Source organism: Muntiacus reevesi, chromosome 10 (genome assembly GCF_963930625.1).
Source record: "Muntiacus reevesi chromosome 10, mMunRee1.1, whole genome shotgun sequence".
In the NCBI taxonomy this organism is placed as follows: Eukaryota; Metazoa; Chordata; class Mammalia; order Artiodactyla; family Cervidae; genus Muntiacus; species Muntiacus reevesi.
In genome coordinates this window covers 83,928,482-83,947,480 of record NC_089258.1, presented here as the reverse complement: position 1 = coordinate 83,947,480, position 18,999 = coordinate 83,928,482, and the positions used below count along the sequence as shown (strand labels likewise).

The window sequence follows — 18,999 nt, the reverse complement described above, 5'->3', positions numbered from 1 at the left end:
ATGGTGTGGTCAGCCACACAGAACCAGACATTCTGGAGTGCAAAGTCAAGTGGGCCTTAGGGAGCACTGCTGTTACAAAAGCTATTGAATGTCACGGAATTCCAGCAGAGCTACTCAAAACCCTAAAGGATGATGCCATCAAAGTGTTGCATTTAATATGTCAGCAAATCTGGAAGACCCAGCAGTGGTTACAGGACTAGGAAAGGCCAATCCTCATCCCAATTCCCAAGAAGGGTAGTACTAAAGAATGTGCTGAACATGGGCTAATTGCACTCATCTCCCATGCTAGGAAGGTCATGCTTAAAATCTTGCATGCTAGGCTTCAGCATTAGGCAAACCAAGAACTTCCAGATGTCCAAGCTGGGTTTAGAAAAGGAAGAGGAACTAGAGATCAAACTGCCAACATTCACTGGATCATAGAGAAAGCTAGGGGACTTCAGAAAAACATCTACCTGTTTCATCGACTATGCCAAAGCCTTGACTACGTGGATCATAATAAACCATGGAAAGCTCTTAGAGAGATGGGAATACCAGACCATCTTACCTGTCTCCAGAAAAACCTGTATGAGGGTCAAGAAACAGTTAGAACCCTGTATAGAACAACTGGTTGGTTCAAGATCGAGAAAGGAGTACGGCAGGGCTGTCTGCTGTCACACTGTCTGTTTAATCTATACGCTGAGCACATTGTGAGAAATGCTGGGCTGGATGAATTACAAGCCATAATCAAGATAGGCAGGAAAGACATCAACAACCTCAGATATAAGGGTGATACTGCTCTAATGACAGAAAGCAAAGAGGAACTAAAAAGCCTCTTGATGAGGGTGAAGGAGGAGAGTGAAAGAGCCAGCTTAAGATTAAATATTAAAAAAAATCTAAAATCATGGCATCGGCCCCATCACTTGACGGCAATTAGAAGGAGAAGAGATGGAAGCAGTGACAGAGCTCCTCTCCTGGGGCTCAGAATCACTGCAGACGGTGCCGGCAGCCATGAAATCAGAAGAGGTTTGCCTTTTGGCAGGAAAGCTACAACAAACCTAGGCAGTGTGTTGAAAATCAGAGACACTACTCTGCTGACATGCTGGACCATAAAGAAGGCAGAACGCCAAAGAACTGATGTCTTCAAACTGTGGTGCTGGAGAAGACTCCTGAGAGTCCCTTGAACAGCAAGGAGAGCAAACCAGACAATCTTAAGGGAAATTAACCCAGGATACTCATTGGGAGGACTGATGCTGAAGCTGCAAGTCCAGTATTTTGGTCATCAGATGTGAAGAACTGACTTATTGGGAAAGTCCCTAATGCTGGGAAAGATTGAGGGCAGAAGGAGAAGAGGGTGTCAGAGGATGAGATGGCTGGACGGCATCACCGATGCAATGGACATGAACTTGGGCAAACTTTAGGAGACGGTGAGGGACAGGGAGGCCTGGTGTGCTGCAGTCCATGGGTTTGCAAAGAGCTGAACACAACTGGCAACTGAACACCAACCACAACATCTTCTTTGGAGAAATGTCTAGGTCTTTTGTCCATTGTTTGATTGGGTTGTTGGCTTTTCTGATATTGAGCTGCATAAGCTGCTTGTGTATTTTGGAGATTAATCCTTTGTCAGTTGATTCATTTGCAATTATTTTCTCCCATTCTGAGGGTTGTCTTTTCATCTTGTTTATGGTTTCATTTGCTGTGCAAAAGCTTTTAAGTTTAATTGGTCCCATTTGTTTTTTGGTTTTTTTTTAATTTCCATTACTCTAGGAGGTGGGTCATAGAGGATCTTGCTGCAATTTATGTCAAAGAGTGTTCTGTCTATGATTTTCTCTAAAAATTGTAAATATATAGTTTCTGGCCTTACATTTAGGTCTTTAAATTTTTAGTTTATTTTTGTGTATGGTATTAGAAAGTGTTCTAATTTCATTCTTTTACACATAGCTGTCCATTAATGCATATTTGTGGAATCTAGAAAAATGATATTGATGAACCTATTTTCAGTACAGCTACAGAGACACAGACATAGAGAATAGACTTGCTGGCACAGTGTGGGAAGGAGAGGGTGGGAGGAAGTGAGAGAATAGCATGGAAACACACACATGACCATATGTAAAATACGTGTGTGTGTCTGTGTGTGTGTGTGTGAGCGAACGCACACTCAGTTGTGTCCAACTATTTGTGATCCCATGGACTGTAGCCTGCTGGGCTCCTTTTGTCTGTGGAAATTTTCAGGCAAGAATACTGGAGTGGGTTGCCTTTTTCCTCCTCCAGGGATCGAACCCACATGCCTTGCACCTCCTGCATTGGAGGGAGATTCTTTACCTCTAGTGCCACCTGGGGATTTGGTTTATGACTGAAGAGCTCAATCTGGTGCTCTATGACCGCCTGGAGGGGTGGGATGGGTGAGACAGAGGTTCAGGAGAGGGGAATATGAACACCTGTGGCTGGTTCGTTGTTACTATATGGCAGAAGCCAAAACAGCATTGTAAAGTAATTATCTCACAATTAAAAGTTAAAAACAAACGAAAAAAACTTTTAAAAATTGAAAAAAAAAAGTTTTGGATGGAATTTTCAGAGGGATTAAGATGAAATAGATCATGATAAAATAATTTTTTTTCTTTTTAAAAGAATAACATGAAATTGAAAACCAAGGCTATCCACCAGTAAAGAGTTTGTTAATAACTAAAAAAAAAAAAATCACTTTAAGTGCTAAATATTAAGATACAAACTCATAAAAGAACAACAGGCAATAAAATGTTTCCAAGTTCAAAATTTTTCTTAGAGTAAGCTTAAATTATTTTGAAACCCCAATAATCAGTCAAATCCTGCCCACAAGGTAAATATATAAAACTGAGGCTATGACTCTATTTTTCTTAGAAGCACTTTTAAAATCTATTACAGGCCAAAGTGCCCCTTTTGAGTTTGCAAAGATTATGTGATTTTCCATAGAAAATTTTGGGAAAAAATAAGATTTTATTCTTGGTCTATACAAGAACTTGGTTAATATTTATTATCTTTGAAATTTTTGTAATAACTTAGAAGGACTTTGTAATTTTCCATGTACCTCCATCCAGGAAATATTTCTTCCTCAATAAGAGAGTCAGGGCTGACTCTAAAACCTACCACCTACTTTCCCTGCATTTACCATAGAATTCAGTGATAAGTGAGGCTTTCTTCTGTAGTAACTAAAAAAAGGTGTTCTCTTTTACTGAGCTTAGGATTGGGAAAATGGAAGCCCAGAGCTGTAGGCAATGCCTGCTTCAACTCAGAAGAAGCTGACTGCAGGAATGGCTATTTAAAACAAGGTTTCTGAGGCCAACACAGGGTAAATATTTCATCTCTGCAATTACTGTTTTTAGGACTGTTAATCATAAAAATATAGCTTTACTATAGCTTATTCTTTTGATTCAATAACGTTTTAGACTGAGGTGCTTGCATAGAATTCAAGGTGTGTAAAATTTGTGTAACGACCTTAATATAAAACTGCATAATTCAAGGAAACTCTACTGAGTTAAAATGTGTGCTTTTTAAATTTGTCTTCAGCCATGCATGATGGAGGGATCAAATCCAATTAAGGACAAGTTCACCAGCCCTAGAAGAGCAGTCAGAGCAGCAAAAAGCCTTCCGCTTAAATGGGCTCCACCTAAACAAGCCGCACTATTACCGCTCTGTCATGCCACACATTTAAGCACCTAACTGTGTTGCTTAAAGGACAGAACCACTTACTCAACACCGCCTAGCTTCCTTTATTAAAGTGGAAACCATATTTTCAATCATTTCTTGGAAAACTCCCAACTGCAGAAGGATGCATGCATGCTAAGTTGCTTCAGTCATGTCCAACTCTTTGCGACCCTACAGACTATATAGACCACAGGCTCCTCTGTCCATGAGATCCTCCAGGCGACAATACTGGAGTGTGTAGCCGCTCCCTTCTCCAGGGGATCTTCCCAACCCAGGGCTCAAGCCTGCATCTCTCATGTCTCCTATACTGGCAGGCTGGACCTTTACCACTAGCAGCACCTGGGAAGACCAGTGAAACAATGAGGTTACTGAAAAACCTCCCTTGGTAGCATCCTTATAGTTATACACCAAGATCTATATATACGGGTGTGCGATTAAAAGTGAATTTAGTTGCAGAAAAGAAACTGCTTTAATGTTCAAAATAAAATTAAAGTGAAAGCTTTACGAAGCAGAGCAGGGGTGCGGACTCTTCTAGACGGCCCTGCACAGCACAGTCTATGTGGCAGGAGGATGTAGATCACACCGGGACGGCTTGTCCTGTGCAATGGCCTCCCTTCTGTCTAATCCAAAGTTACCGCTGTCTCCCTCTGAAGGTGTGAAATTAACAGAAAGTCACCATAAACATTTTAGCAATGTATGGTTGCTTTCCAAACTCTCTTTTCGGAGAAGCATTGAATGGCTTCCTAAAGACAAGACGGACAGATGCCACAATGCAAGGGAGGGGAGTCCATGCACCCAGACAGCCCCAACTTGCTCCCAGCTTCTGTCATTGGCTTTTCCACAAACACTCAAACTCCTGCTTCAGATGGTTTCAGGGGCCGCACAGGACTGCCAAGGAGAAGTAAAAGGGGCCATGGGCCAGAGCCTAGCCACTCACACTGTGGTCAGAGGACCAATTGCAACACCTCTAGCTGAGAGCCAATTTTAATTATTGAAACTCAGGCCCTCCGAGGGCTTCCCCAGTGGCTCCATGGTAAAGAATCCCCCTGCCAGTGCAGGAGACCCTGGTTCGATCCCCGGGTCAGAATGAGCCCTAGAGAAGAAAATGGCAACCCACTCCAGTATTCCCTGGAGAATCCCATGGACAGAGGAGCCTGGCGGGCTACAGTCCATGGGGTTGCAAATAGTTGGACACAACTGGATCACACACGCACACAAGCCCTTCTCACTTCCCATGGGATCTGTGTACAGGTCAGCTGAGGGGTCCCTGGACCATTTTTCTAAGGACACTATAAGCACTAAAATCTCTGACTATACATGTTAGTTTCCTAACCTGGACTTTCCTTCCAGCAAATTACAGTGTTTAACAAGGACTAACCAACATTATAGTCACAGCTTGTTGTACTGAGAATTTACCGCCGTTTGTACTAAATACATGACATACATTATTATTGAATTTTAAAATTATTGCTTCTGAGATGATACGCATTACGCGGGGCAGTGATTCTCAAACAGCCTGCAACAGAAGTGCCTAAAGAACTCATTAAGACACAGATTCCTTGGCTACCCTCAGTATTTCTGGTTCAAGAACCTTGGGGGAAGCGCCAAAGAACCACACTTCTCCCAAGTATTCAGGTGGCTAACTGGCCGCACTAAGAGACAGTGCCCCAAGTAGAAGTCGCTGCCGATTTGGCCACGTGAGCCGGGACCGCAGATGCAGGCGAAGTCTTCACCGCTTTTACACCTTTCACCGGCCGGTTCTAGGGTTCTGTCTCTGTCCCGCTCCTCCCCACAGTGATCACTGCCCACTTTCTCCTCCCATCTAAGGACACATATAAAAAAAAAAAAAAAAAAAAAAAAAAACATGCTTGCCCCACTGCTGCTCCTCTTGCTGTCCCTAAGTCTTCTATCTTTTGGTTTTGATGGGATCCGAGCAAAGCACAGCAGCGTGTCAGGCAACCCGTGTGTAAGAAGCGTTCCAGAAACCTCACATCCTCACAGTGCATCCCCTCCACTTTTAGCCTAGGTTTAATATGGAATTAAATTCCTACCAAATTCTTGGAGCCCTCTAGGGTCAAATAATTCAGAGTCACTTCGGAGGAAAAAATGAATTAAAATTCACATCTTTGGATGAAAAAGAGATTGTTCGAACGAAAGTGAAAAAAGTGAAAGTCGCTCAGTTGTGTCCGACTCTTTGCGACCTCACAGACTGTAGCTGCCGCGACTCCTCTGTCCATGGAAGGCTCCAGGCAAAAATACCAGAGTGGGTTGCCATTCCCTTCTCTAGGAGATCCTCCCACCCAGGGACTCATCCCAGGTCTCCTGCGCTGCAGGCAGATCCCTTACCATCTGAGCTACCAGGGAGCCCATGTTGTTGGAATACTTCCACCTACACTGTCCATTTCCTTCTTCCCAGAAGCTTATTGAACAGGCAAAGTAAACAAAATAATGCCATAAATAATTAGAAGGAACTGGAAAGATAGTAGAAACAGCAAAAATAAGTCTTAGTTTATGAATATCCTCCTTATAAAACAGCCATATTTCTATCTTTCCTTACAAGTTCAAACACGGCCTTACAGATGTCTCCAAGCTACACAGTAATTGTTACTTATTTGTGTTTGAGTGTGTATTATAGACAAACATATACATACATAGTTTTATTGCTTTATTTACATAAATATGCCTCAGTAAAAAAGAGTATGTTCATACCGGATTTTACTTATAGAAATTAAGTGGTAGATTCTTGGAACAGCCTCCCTAGAAATATGAAATGGGCAAAGGATTTTTTTCTTAAGTCAACAATGAATCCTCTTTGAAGAGAATTCTCTTCAATTCTCTTCTCTCTAGGTTCTGAACAAGAAATCTTCCCATAGAAGACAAACCTTGGAGTATTCAACATTGATTATTAAGTAAAATATAAATATTGTTAATGTCTTCCTTCAAGGCACCAACCCACTTAATCTGATAACACATTTAATTACAGAAGGATAGGGACGGTGGTGAAGGCATGACTTACCAAGCTTGCTCTGAAGCCACATATTAGTTTTTAAAATATATTTAATATGCTAAGCAGAGCATCCAGAATAAAGTCTAAATAAATAGAACTAAAGTAGCCTTCATCTGAGCGGCACTCATGTGAAAATGCCGGCCTATGTGATCATGTGAGAAGTGAGCTGGGGCTGGTCCCATGGGAGACAATGACTGAACACTGAGCCTCTTGGGGAGGCTCATCTCCAGGGCACTAAAGCCAAACCTCTGGGAGCATTGAGGGGAAAGGCTCTTTCGAAGTTTACCTCTGTTTATGTCGTGCATTCACTAACAGTATTTAGCGACAGTTATTTTGAACCCTTTTCTCTTTCAACTTTTAAATGAGGAGTAAAAACGATTACCCGCCCCTGTTCAGGTAGTAGAGTCTACCCTGGTTTGGCCTACATATGAGTGTTACCAATGAGTTTCATGCTTGCTTATGCTCTTGTCTTGCTGAGTTAGCATCCTTTTGATGCAACTTGAAGAGCTATATTTAGCATTTCTTGTCAGGCAGTTCTAGTGGTGATGAGCTCCCTCAGCTTTTATTTGTCTGAGAAGACCTTTGTCTCCTCTCCACTTTTGAAAGATACTCTTTCCAGGTTTAGTGGCTTGGTTGGCAGTTTTTTCCCTTTAAGCAGTTTGCATATATCATCTCACAACATTCTTGCCTTCAAGGTTTCTGCTAAAACCTTGTATGTAACAAGTCACATTGTCTGCTTTCAAAATTGTCTCTTTAACTTTTAATGATTTGATTATAATGGGTCTCCATGGAGGTTTCCACGATGGGTCTCCATCATCAACTCTATGATCCGGGCTTCCCAGGTGGCTGAGTGGTAAAGAATTCACCTGTAATGCAGGAGACTGAGGTTCAATCCCTGAGTCGGGAAGATCCCCTGGAGGAAGAAATGGCAACCCACTCCAGTATTCTTGCCTGGGAAATCCCATGGACAGAGGAGCATGGAGGGCTGCACTCCATGGGGTCACACAGAGTTGAACATGACAAAACAACTAAACAACAACAATCCTACGATCCAGCAATTTCACTTCTGGATATAGAGGCAAAGAAAGGAAATCAGTGTCTCAAACAAATTCACTGCATATTCGCTGCAGCATTATTCATAATAAGCGAGAAATGGAAACATCTCAAGTGTCTGTGCACGTATGAATGGGTAAAGAAAATGTGGCGTGTGTGGGTACAAGTTGACCCTTGAATAATGTGGGTTTGAACTGGAGTAGATTCACTTATACATGGATTTTTTTTGTTGTTGTTCAGTAAATAGATTCTACTGGATCTGCAGTTGGTTGAATCCACAGCTGTAGAATAACAGATATGTAGGATTATACAAGGATATTATTTATTTTTTAGCTATCTAGTCAGGATTTTCAAGTACCTTGGGAGTCAGCACCCCTAACAGCCACGTGGTTCAAGGATAAACTGTGTGTCTATACATATATACATACATACACACACACACTTTGAAATTATTCAGTCTGCAAAAAGAAGAAAACCCTGGTATTTGAGACAAAATGGATGAAGCTGGAGGATACAACCCTAAGTGAAATAAGCCAGACACAGGTAACTACTGCAGACTTCACTTATATGTGGGATGGAAAAAGCAGAGCTCGTAAGAGCACAGAGTAGAATTGGTGCCAGGGGCCCGGGGGAGGGGGGCGGTGGTGGGGAGACGTCAGTGAAGGGGTACAAAGATTTAGTTATCTGGGATGGCAAATTCTGGACGTCTAACACAGCACGGTGACTGTAGCTAACAATACTGCAGTATACACATGAAATCCCTTAAGAAAATAACTCTTAAATCTTCTCAACACATGCACACATAACAGGATAACTACGTAGAAGTGATGAAGAAGTCATTTAGCTTGATCATGGTAATCTTTTCACAGTTTATACAGATATATAAAAACATTACATGGTATACCATAATATATAAAACTTATATATGTCAAAAATATCTCAGTAATATTGTCTTTAAAGAGAAGACTGGTTCTCAGATTGGCCTAAGTCCCAGCCCACATGGAGTTATTTTTGGGGAGAAAAGCTGTGAATTGAAAAATAAAATAAAGTCTTTTTATTTTTTATGTTTAGCCCTCACTATGGAAAATATGAAGAGAATATCAATACATCATTAGCACAATTGGCAATCTCATTGGTCCTTTGGACTGCACTGAAAATAATACTGGAAATATTAAATGCGCAACAAAGGTAACCCACGGTTTGTATTTCTGACACCTTCGTTACTTCCGTAAGATACTCTTTCTCTTCGTCCTACCAAAATTAAACATTAAGTCTGCTTCCCCCTTTCTTCTTTATTTTGCCTATTTTATAATTCCCTCAACTGTAGCTACGTTACCAGTGAGGATAAAACCCATGTTGTAGTAGTACAAATTGAATGTGTATGTAGACGAAGTTATTATTTTTGTTAAGCTCTGATCAGCTGATCCTCTGTTCAATTTCTTAACATCAACCACTCTATTCCAAATACACAGCATACAAACAGGGTTCTAATGGAGAACCTTGCTAATTCCCCATTCAGGCTATAGTCACTATTTTATTCTTCATGAGAATGACATATTTTGTACCAATTGTCTTTGACAGAAGACTAATATTCTCTGGAACTTGAAAATATTAATTATTGATCAGAATTACTACTACCTATGCATGTGTTTGCTTAATATGTGCTAAGGAAGTTAAACATTCTTTTTTTATAATTTTTTATACTTCCCCATGATTGTTTTCTAGAAGAGCCTTTATTTATTTAAGCTGCACTGCACAGCATGGGGGATCTTAGATCCACAAGCAGGGATTGAACCTGTGCCTTCTGCATTGGAAGTGCAGAATCTTAATCGCTGGACCACCAGGGACATATCAAGGAAGCTAAATACTCTTATATTAATTCTGCTTTTATTCTTCTACTTTTGAAACCACAGTCCTTCACCTCTTACTCACCAATGAGTTCACACAATCCTCTGCTTATATACTGCTATTATATACTATGTATAATATATATAATTATAATAAATATATATAATATATTTATATATTTATAAATATATAAATATATTTATATATTTAATATATAAATATAAATACAATAAATAAATTATATCTTTATTTATATAATTATATATTATGTCATTATATATTATATACTATATATATTATATAATTATATACTGCTATTGAATCACTGAAAATCTTGAAATAAAAGTACATGTGGGTTTTCATTATCTATCTTCTCTGATGTAAAACCTTGACTTGAAATTCATGCATTTTCTCAAAGTTGGCAAATTTTAAGTGACCAGTAAGTATATCTTGCTCACGTCTTTGATTTCAACATTGTACCTGATAAAAGGGTTTGCAAATGAGCAGTGCATGCATTATACTTCCTCTGTCCTTCTATCTGCAAGACAGTATCTTTCTCAACTTGGATATAGTCTTGGCACAAATTTTAGACCCCAGGAAGGATTCTAATCTTACATTAAATGTCAGTAAGTGAAGCAGCCTTTACTGAAGCTTCTATAGGTGAGATGTCAGAAGATATTACAGCATACTTACAAAGGCAACAAATTAACAATTCTTACAGACACATCTATTTCCTCTGCCTCTCTCATCTGCGCTCTCCAGCAAATCATTCACTTTCTGACCTTTCTGGCTTCTAGTCCCTAGACCCATTTGCTGTTCACTTTTCCAGGATTAGGCTGGGCAGGCCAGTCATGTCCCAGCTTCTAACTGCAAATCAGTGTGCGTAAAGTCATCATGATGTTCATCAAATGGTGAGCCCTACATCTAAGGCTACCCCAGATCAAAATTAGAGACAGTCTGAAATTTTGCTGGAAACCTAAGGAATAGGACCCTTACCCCACCTCTGTATTTTCTTGTTTGCATTTAGCTTTATTGTTTTACCTCATTTTCACCTTAGTTCCTTTATATTTTCCAGAAATTCTTTGCGACCCCATACAGTCCATGGAATTCTCCAGGCCAGAACACTGGACTGGGCAGCCTTTCCCTTCTCCAGGGGATCTTCCCAACCCAGGAATCAGACCAAAGTCTCCTGCATTGCAAGCGGATTCTTCACCAACTGAGCTATAGGGACGCGGTTATTCCCTTTATATTTTCCAGAAATTCATCACTGTTTTACCACTCTCAAGTATGCAATGCTGCTAGGATATATTTACATTTGTTCCCAAATTTTTTGTGTTGTATCATTGCAATTTTGAAAACAAGGAGAAGAAATATATGTAACTGTGCTTCTATTTATGAAAATTATATTAAAGTCTCTTATTTAAACACTTAAAATTCACATTTTAAAGATCTACTTAATGATGAATCCATTGTACCTTCATTTTTATTTTTATTATTTATTCATTTTTAATTGGAGTAGCATTGCTTGCCAGTGTCCCGTTAGTTTCTGCGGTAAAACGACGTGAATCAGCTACACGTATGCACTGGTCCCCTCCCTGCGGGGTCTCCCTCCCCTCCATCCCCACCCCCCTCCAGGTCACCGCAGCCCACCGGGCTGAGCTCCCTGCGTTGTGCGGCAGCTCCCCGTTAGCGATCTGTTTTACACACGGTAACGCGCTCCTCTCTCAGTTTGCCCCACCTTTACCTTCTCACACACACACACACACACACCTGCTCACACCACTGCTGCGTGTTCTCGAGAAACACAGACAAACAGATGAAGCCTGGGGTGGAGCTTTAGAAACTATGAAGCCAGTTATGGGATTGACCTCCAAATGCAAGACAACTTTTTCAAGAAAGCAAAATTCATACCTGAAAGCATCCCATCTCCAGTACCTACTAACTGTTACCGTGCGGCAAACTGCTTTTAGAGGAAATATAAATGAAATAGAACAAAAGTGGCAAAACATGCTTTCAAGCCTAGAGAAGCAGGAAAATGCTTATTTTTCAAAGATTGGGGGTAGAGAAACACTATGACGGGAAGAAGTTGCTGTTGAATGTGGTTATTGACAGAAAGAGGCAAAAGGTGAGGACAGAAGAGGGGGCTGTACCCCTGTTAAACAGTGAAGTTCAGACGGGCCAAAAATTACTCTGCACCCCCAGTTTATACCACCACCGCTACAAGCTCTCAATTCTTGCAATTCTTCTAACATCCCCAAATACACACCCCACACAGACGCAGAGAATCACAAGTGAAATCTCTTCTATCTCAAATAAATCCTGTCTCAAGCTAAATGGTGTGCATTTAATTCATCCGTTTTTCTCTTAAAGTTTCCCTTAGTGGTCATTTCATCTATTTTTTCATATAAACAGAGGTCATGAAGAGCTTGAGGACACCTTTCCTGGGCACAGTGCCAGGGTCTCCAGACAGGGGTTAGCCTAGATTATTAACCTCAGTTTGTAAAACATCCTCACTAGCCCAATAAAGAAGGGTTTCTTCAGGACACAGATTGGATAAAGAGATCTCTGTATTGAAAAAGATGGTTTCCTTCAATGGACTTATCAAGTCCAGGTCAAGCAAGCAGCTTGTTACTAGAAATCTATCCCTTTTGGAATAATCAATGTGTTTTTTTCTCTCTTTTTTAAGGTTTTTCAATAGAGATTTTTATTATAATATTTTATGAGAACAAGCCCTTAAAAAGGTTCTAAAACATTAATAACATTTATTTCTTAAAAGTTAACATGTGCCTAACAGGAAACCAAAAACACAAGAAGCAAAAAGCAACGTTAGCCATCATAACAAGCAGTTTACCTCTGATGCGTCCTTCTGGGTCTCGTTTATGTCTTTACACAACTAAGCATGCATTTTCACATAATTAGGATCACACCGTTATGTATCATGCTTTTTCACACATCATGAATATTCACCTTTTCAAACTCCCAAAGCTATGAATATTTTGATAACCAAGAATACACTACCACCAACTCAATCTAGAAGGAAAAAAACTGTGCCTTTCTTGGCAACAAAAATTTCAAAAACAAGAAATGGCAGCAGGTCTGTAATTAAAGATGTTGGCAGAGTTATGATTAAAATGCGACATTCCCCTCAAATTCAATTTAAAAATGAGACAGAAAGCAACAGGGTACACAAAGGATGATGCTTCTGAGAGGATCAGCTGTCTGATCTGAGCTGTTGAAGTGTTAGCAAGGGGGTGTGTTTCCATGGAATTAATCAACAACGAAATCAGTAGCCAAAGCCAGAGACCTAGTCACAATTTGGATATGGTCCAGTTAGCGTTTGTCACTCTTCCCATATTTTTATCCCTCAGAGATAAAAAGCAACTTAGAAAACTAAAGTAAGAACAAAATAATTTACCACGTAATGTTGGTCAATTTAGCATCAGCATTTTTTTACTGCCTCCCCTTGGCTGAACCTTCTAAAGGACAAGGTCGATGAGAGAGAAATGTGAACGAAGCAGTGTTCCTATTGCCACGTTGCCGTATGTCATACACCAAAGTAGGTGCAGCAGTGTTGAGAAAACAGTGCTCATTATTAAATGAAAGGGGACACTATGAGCCCACAAAGCTACTGGCAAATTCTAATGCGCTTATTGACATTTCACATTCTACAGAAGCATGAATGGTACTTGGAGATTAAAAGATGAGACAAACTTGTATGTAAATGAAACCTTTAACACACAGCGACACGTGTGTGTATGTGTATATATATATATATATATATATCTTAAGACATGAGGAATCAGAAAACTCTATGAAGCTATTTTAATTAACTACCAATGTTTCAAGAGAGGGAAGCTCTTTGTAAACTGAAAATCTACTGACACTTTAAACCTCATCTAGGATAATCAACAGAAAGAGAAAAGAGAATAGATCAGTGAAAGCTAGAAAGTACAATTTTATTTAGCTTCTTTGTTAAATAAAAGAAAATTTAATGCTAAGGGGATAGATAAGGGTGATGACGCTCACAATTTATGTACCACAAAACAATGAGTCCAGAAAGGGTCCAGAACACTGTAGACGAAACTGAATTATTCGACAGCAGTTTCAGCCCAATAAAACTAGACAACCAGGCTTAATAAACTAACTCGAATATGACAAAGACGGTGTTTATAAAATAAAGCTGCCACAATCAGTCAGCTTATTACTCAATCACTCAACGAGCATTAGCAAGGGTTTAACCATGGTGAGCCCTGAGACTGAACGACATTCGCTGGCCATAGATGCTTTTAACACCCTGACAGTTGTGCCCTTTGCCATGTGTATTCCAAAATGCTCTTGTGAATCAAAGAAGCATTTTTATGCTGATGTTCAAATTCCTGTCTTCGGATAAAACTCCTCAGGATGCTTCATTTTAACTTTTCATTTTATGCTTCATGATGATGTTAAGGCTTTTCCACTATAGAATATATCACATAGTTGGAAAGCCAAATGACAAATGTGAGCAAAACCTTAACCTAAGCTAGAAATCTCAACCCCCTAACTAATTTCTTTATGGTAATTAAAAATATGCAGTCATAAAAAGGCAATCATCTATAAACACTATGATACTATAATGATGTAATATTGTATATAGAATATTGCTTATTCATATTTACTTGCATACCTGGTAGAATGGTGACAGAAAGTTTAGAAGTAATTACCTTTGTGGGATTCTTGATGATTTTTGTTTTATTTTTGTTCATTTATGAACAGCTCAGACAGGACATTATCAGAAAATAATTATTATTTGCAAAACATACATTCCTCATAAGTATAAAAGCAAAGACCTTTTCCAAATAGAAAGTAGGGCATGCATGCAGCTTATATTGGAATTTCTCTGGTTTATAGTTTTCATGAAAGTGTGAAGAATGCAATCTCTGAAATAAGTTAAACTCTAAACATTTAAGCAATTTTTAATTACATAATACTCTCCTGCCACTTCTGTATCTCACCTCATCTTCAAAAAGTGTGCAAACATAAACATAAATGTACTTCTAGAATAACAGAAAGTAAGTAGTAATAAATTACACTGCACAAAAAGTCCTCCGTAGTTATGTTGGTGAAGAAAATTTAAGGAAACATCAGTTTTCCTGTAATAAGTTAAGTGCTTTAAAAATGACTTAAACTCAATCCCATAAGAAAATACCAAATACCTGGCATAATTTTGTTGACAGTAGAATGTAAGTCTACTTACATTGTGGCGATGAGTGTATTGTGATCATGTAAATATGACAGACTTAACAAACAGAGCTATTTGGAAAGTCTCTCTGTCCCTTTGATCTCCCTGGCTAACATACTTGTAAAACAGATGTAATAACAATTGCTTTGCAGAAAGACTGATTGGGTGCAATAGATGAAGTGTATAAAATAAGTGGAACAATAATAAATATTAGTTCACTTTTTGTTGTTCCCTCGGCATTGTTGATAACAAAGCTTAAATGCAGGCTTAAATGGAAAATACACGTGGGGGGAAGTATTAAACGCTGTTTCTTCTGCACAGTGAAGCATATTACGCGTATTACTTATGGATATACGGGAAGCTCTGGTGACGTCTTAGGTGAATTCCCAGGAGGCAGTCTCCTCGCGGGCAAGCGTGGATTAGTGATCAGGAAGTGAGAGGCAGGAGGGAAGCGGTCCTGGGGAAGGCGGGCTGGACTTAGAATCGCAGTCATGTTCTCAGTAAAGCTGAAGCTGGAGTGGCCTTTTGAGCCAAGAAGTTGGGAGGTTTTGCTCCCAGGAAGGGACAAATTCAGAAGAGCCCCCTTCACCCGAAGGCGGTGCTTGGGGAGCTCAGCAGGCAGCGCTCTGAGTCTCAGGAGGGGCCTGGGGACTCAGGACAACCCTCGGGCATGAGCGGACACGTGTCCCGTCAAGACGGCAGCAGCTGCCAGAAAGTGAAGTCAGGTGTCACCCGTGGGGCCGGGGGCTCCTACCCAACCAGCACATGTGGTTTACCTCCTCACTGCAATCCTCGGAAGGCCATTCCAGGTAACAAGTCAGATGACATGAGAAATGTCATACAGAAAGCATATTTTAGATAGGGTGATGGCCCTCTTATTCATTCTAGGATATATTAGAATACACCTATAGGCATGTAACTATACAAGGTTCGACAGTCATTCAGAACCAGTGTTACTAATTTTTTCCAGTTAGACAACCTCAAATAAATAATAAAAACTAGACCCAAGTCTCAGTGGACATAAATTTGAGCAAACTCCAGGAGAATGTGGAAGACAGAGGGGCCTGGCATGCTGCAGTCCGTGGGGTCACAGAGAGTCAGACATGACTTAGCAACTTAACAGCCGCAACTATTACTTATTTATTCACATCTCTAAAAGTAAGCTATGGATAAGGTTGAATGCATCCAGGCAAATATGTCTAATATCTCACTGCTTTTTTGGCACTCCCACACTGACTTCAAGTTTGAAATCTGAAATGAGAGATGATGAGCAGCCATTCCATGCGTGTGCATCTTCAAGGAGAAGGCTCTTTCCCTCTAGTCCCATTTCTTTCTCTGGATAAACTAAAGATGATAGTGCTCAACTAAAAATTTAAATGATCCATTATTCCTGAGAATTCCTAATACTAGCTTGGTCACTCTGTGAGTAAAGTAAGGACAATTAATCACATGACGCTCAGAACTGGGCTCGCTCCTTATTCCCAAAAGGTCAAAAAAGTACATTTCTAGTGTGCAAAGACAGAGGGATACATAAAAGAAATAATGTGTTCCTATAGCAATGTAAAATAACAACTTAATTTGAGAGTTGATTGCCTGTAGTTAGATCCACCTGTAGTTAAATCCACCTGTCATCAGAGGTGAGGGCTCCTCTGACATATGATTTCAAATCAAACTAAGATAACCCAAACCAAGGTCTCCCATTAATTCATAATCATTTTCACAACTTTTACTAATTTGATGCTAAAAAAGAAACTTTGGAAAATAATATGCAAAGAAAATGTAGCAATGAAATTTGTTAAGCACCACATTGATCATTGCATTGTTGGGAATATGATAGAATCATAACATAAAATTAATTTTTTTATATTCTCTTAAAGTAATTTTTCTCCTTCAATAAATAAAGTCACCATTTCTACTGCATATTCATTTTGGGGAGACAGTATACTATAGGATGCAGCTACATAATGAATAAGACTGGAATTTGACTCCTAGTTTGACCATTTAAGAGTTGGGTGACCTTCAGTACAGGATTTAATTAACATTATCCTCAATTTCCACATCTGTAAGAGGATGATAATGGAAATAACTCAGTCCTATGATTTGAAAGTTGTTAACCATCCTAAATTTCATCTGAGATTAGCTATGACTTGAGTTTCTAAACTCTTGAGTTTGTTTCTATGATGTAACTTATTACTTCTCCAAAGAGGATTGTAAACACCAAGGTAAGTGAAGTAAAACACTGAAGCTGACACCATTATCACCAGTGAAATCCAGCAGGACCCCTGTGGGTCTCCTGGGCACAAAAGCTTGCATTTCTCAATTATAGGAAACAGGCTTCATTTAGCCTCCAAGACCTTCCCAGAGTGGCGGGTCCAAACATTGGCTAATGAGGGAAGGGAGGGGATGCAGAGACAAGAGGAGCCTCAAGATCTAACAGTGCAGCCTTGGGGCAGGGTCCTCGTTCTCCTTGGAGGGATACACATGACAGTGTCTCTTAGCTGCTGTGAAGATCCTAAAACCTCCAGCAGCGGGGAGAAGTTAGCCCCGAAGCACACAGACCTCACACCAGCTGAAACATGAGGGTTGATCATGCCGATTCCCATTTAGCTCACCACTGACCCATCAGAAGAAGGTCCACGAGCCCATCACACTCTCTCTGGACCAGAACTGTGCACTCCCCACGATCCCCTCCAAGTTCCCACACACAGCTCTGCAGTCATTAGCCCACTGCGGTCCCCTCTGCCTGGAAACCAATAAAGCTATTCTAACTTCACCCAAAACTCTGTCTCTGCAATTTAATTCAATGTCAATGGACACAGACCTGGATCGGGCTTCACATCAACACCAACTGAAAGAAAAACAAGTTGAAACGGAATGATGCTGCACTTCACATGATTTCACCTTAATGGTAATAATAGGGAAAAGATTGTCCTTAGGAAATTCAAAATGGAGGTCAGGAAATCTGTATTTCTAAATATGACTTAGTAAGTCCATGGCCTCACTAGCTCATCTTGGAGCTATGAAATTGAGTAGTTCTTATTTACTTCGCAATGACTATTTTTTTATATCTCTTTGACCAGTAAGATCCATAATTAACCTTTTGTTATACAAAAGAAAGAGAAACACACGGTCCTTTCTATTAGAATATTCCAGCTCATCCATACTTAAAATACAAAGGAAGGTAGAAATACTTTCCATTTAAAAAATATACTGTTTTTGTTTTTTTTTTCCCTTCTCATCTCAGTGGCCTTGAAGCAAACTACTGTCACCCACAAGTTGGCATTTACCATGGGTGCCCGCCATCTACTTCTACAAGGATGAAATCTGTGCTGCTGCGGCTGCTGACCTCCAACACCCTGTGACAGTGTTCAGGGTGGAGCGCAGAGATGAGGCCCTCTGTGCTCCTAGGAAACCGGCAGAACAGGTCTTCAGGCAGCTAGATATTCTCAGGAGCTGATTCTAGGAGCCCAGTTACTGTATCTCCTTATATCTAGAAATGCACTAAAACCTCTCATGGTGAAGACTGTTTCTCCTGACTTGCAGAAGCTTCATGAGACAAGCGGAAACGTTCTACAAAGAAGTATGCATTTGACTGCATGTACTCCCCCTTCACCAAAATCACATACACACCGTCTTTCCCCTGCCTCACTGGAGCAGTTTCTTGGAGCTCCTGAGTTGCCGTCTCTCAGGCTGAGTCCTCATATTGCCCCAAATAAAACTTAACTCGCAACTGCCACTTTGTGCAATTAAAGTCAACTCTACAAAATTATATTTGCCTTCAATATCAAGTATTACAACAGATCAAAATCCAGTCTCGTATTTAAAGGTTAATAAAACTGAGATAAAACATATCTTATCAATGAAACATCCAACCAGACCACAATACTGTTAACTCTTTGGCGTTACTGTTGGTTTAGACCCCTGAGTCCTGCTGCAGGATTCTACCCTCCCTTCCCTCACCTGTCCCTGCTTTTATTAATAATCTTCCATTTGTTTCAAAAATACATATGCGCTCTTTCTAAAATCTGCTTACTCCTAAATTCAGCTTATACTTTTAAAAGTAGTCTAAAGTGATTAAGCAAACCATGAATTTTCACCAGCAAATTTAAAGAATCTGTACATACTAAAAGATCACATTTTATTGGTTAAAACTTTGACATGAAAAGTATGTATTTTTAAAAACAAATCGCAATCTTACTAAACAAATGAGGCCCCA

At 39.9% G+C, this 18,999-nt stretch overlaps 1 protein-coding gene across 1 annotated transcript in view; it reads right to left on the bottom strand.

Moving 5' to 3' along the window:
* ZNF385D (zinc finger protein 385D) overlaps positions 1–18,999 on the bottom strand; it is a 940,966-nt gene that overhangs the window by 711,748 nt on the left and 210,219 nt on the right. The gene's annotated exons all lie outside the window — the stretch shown is intronic.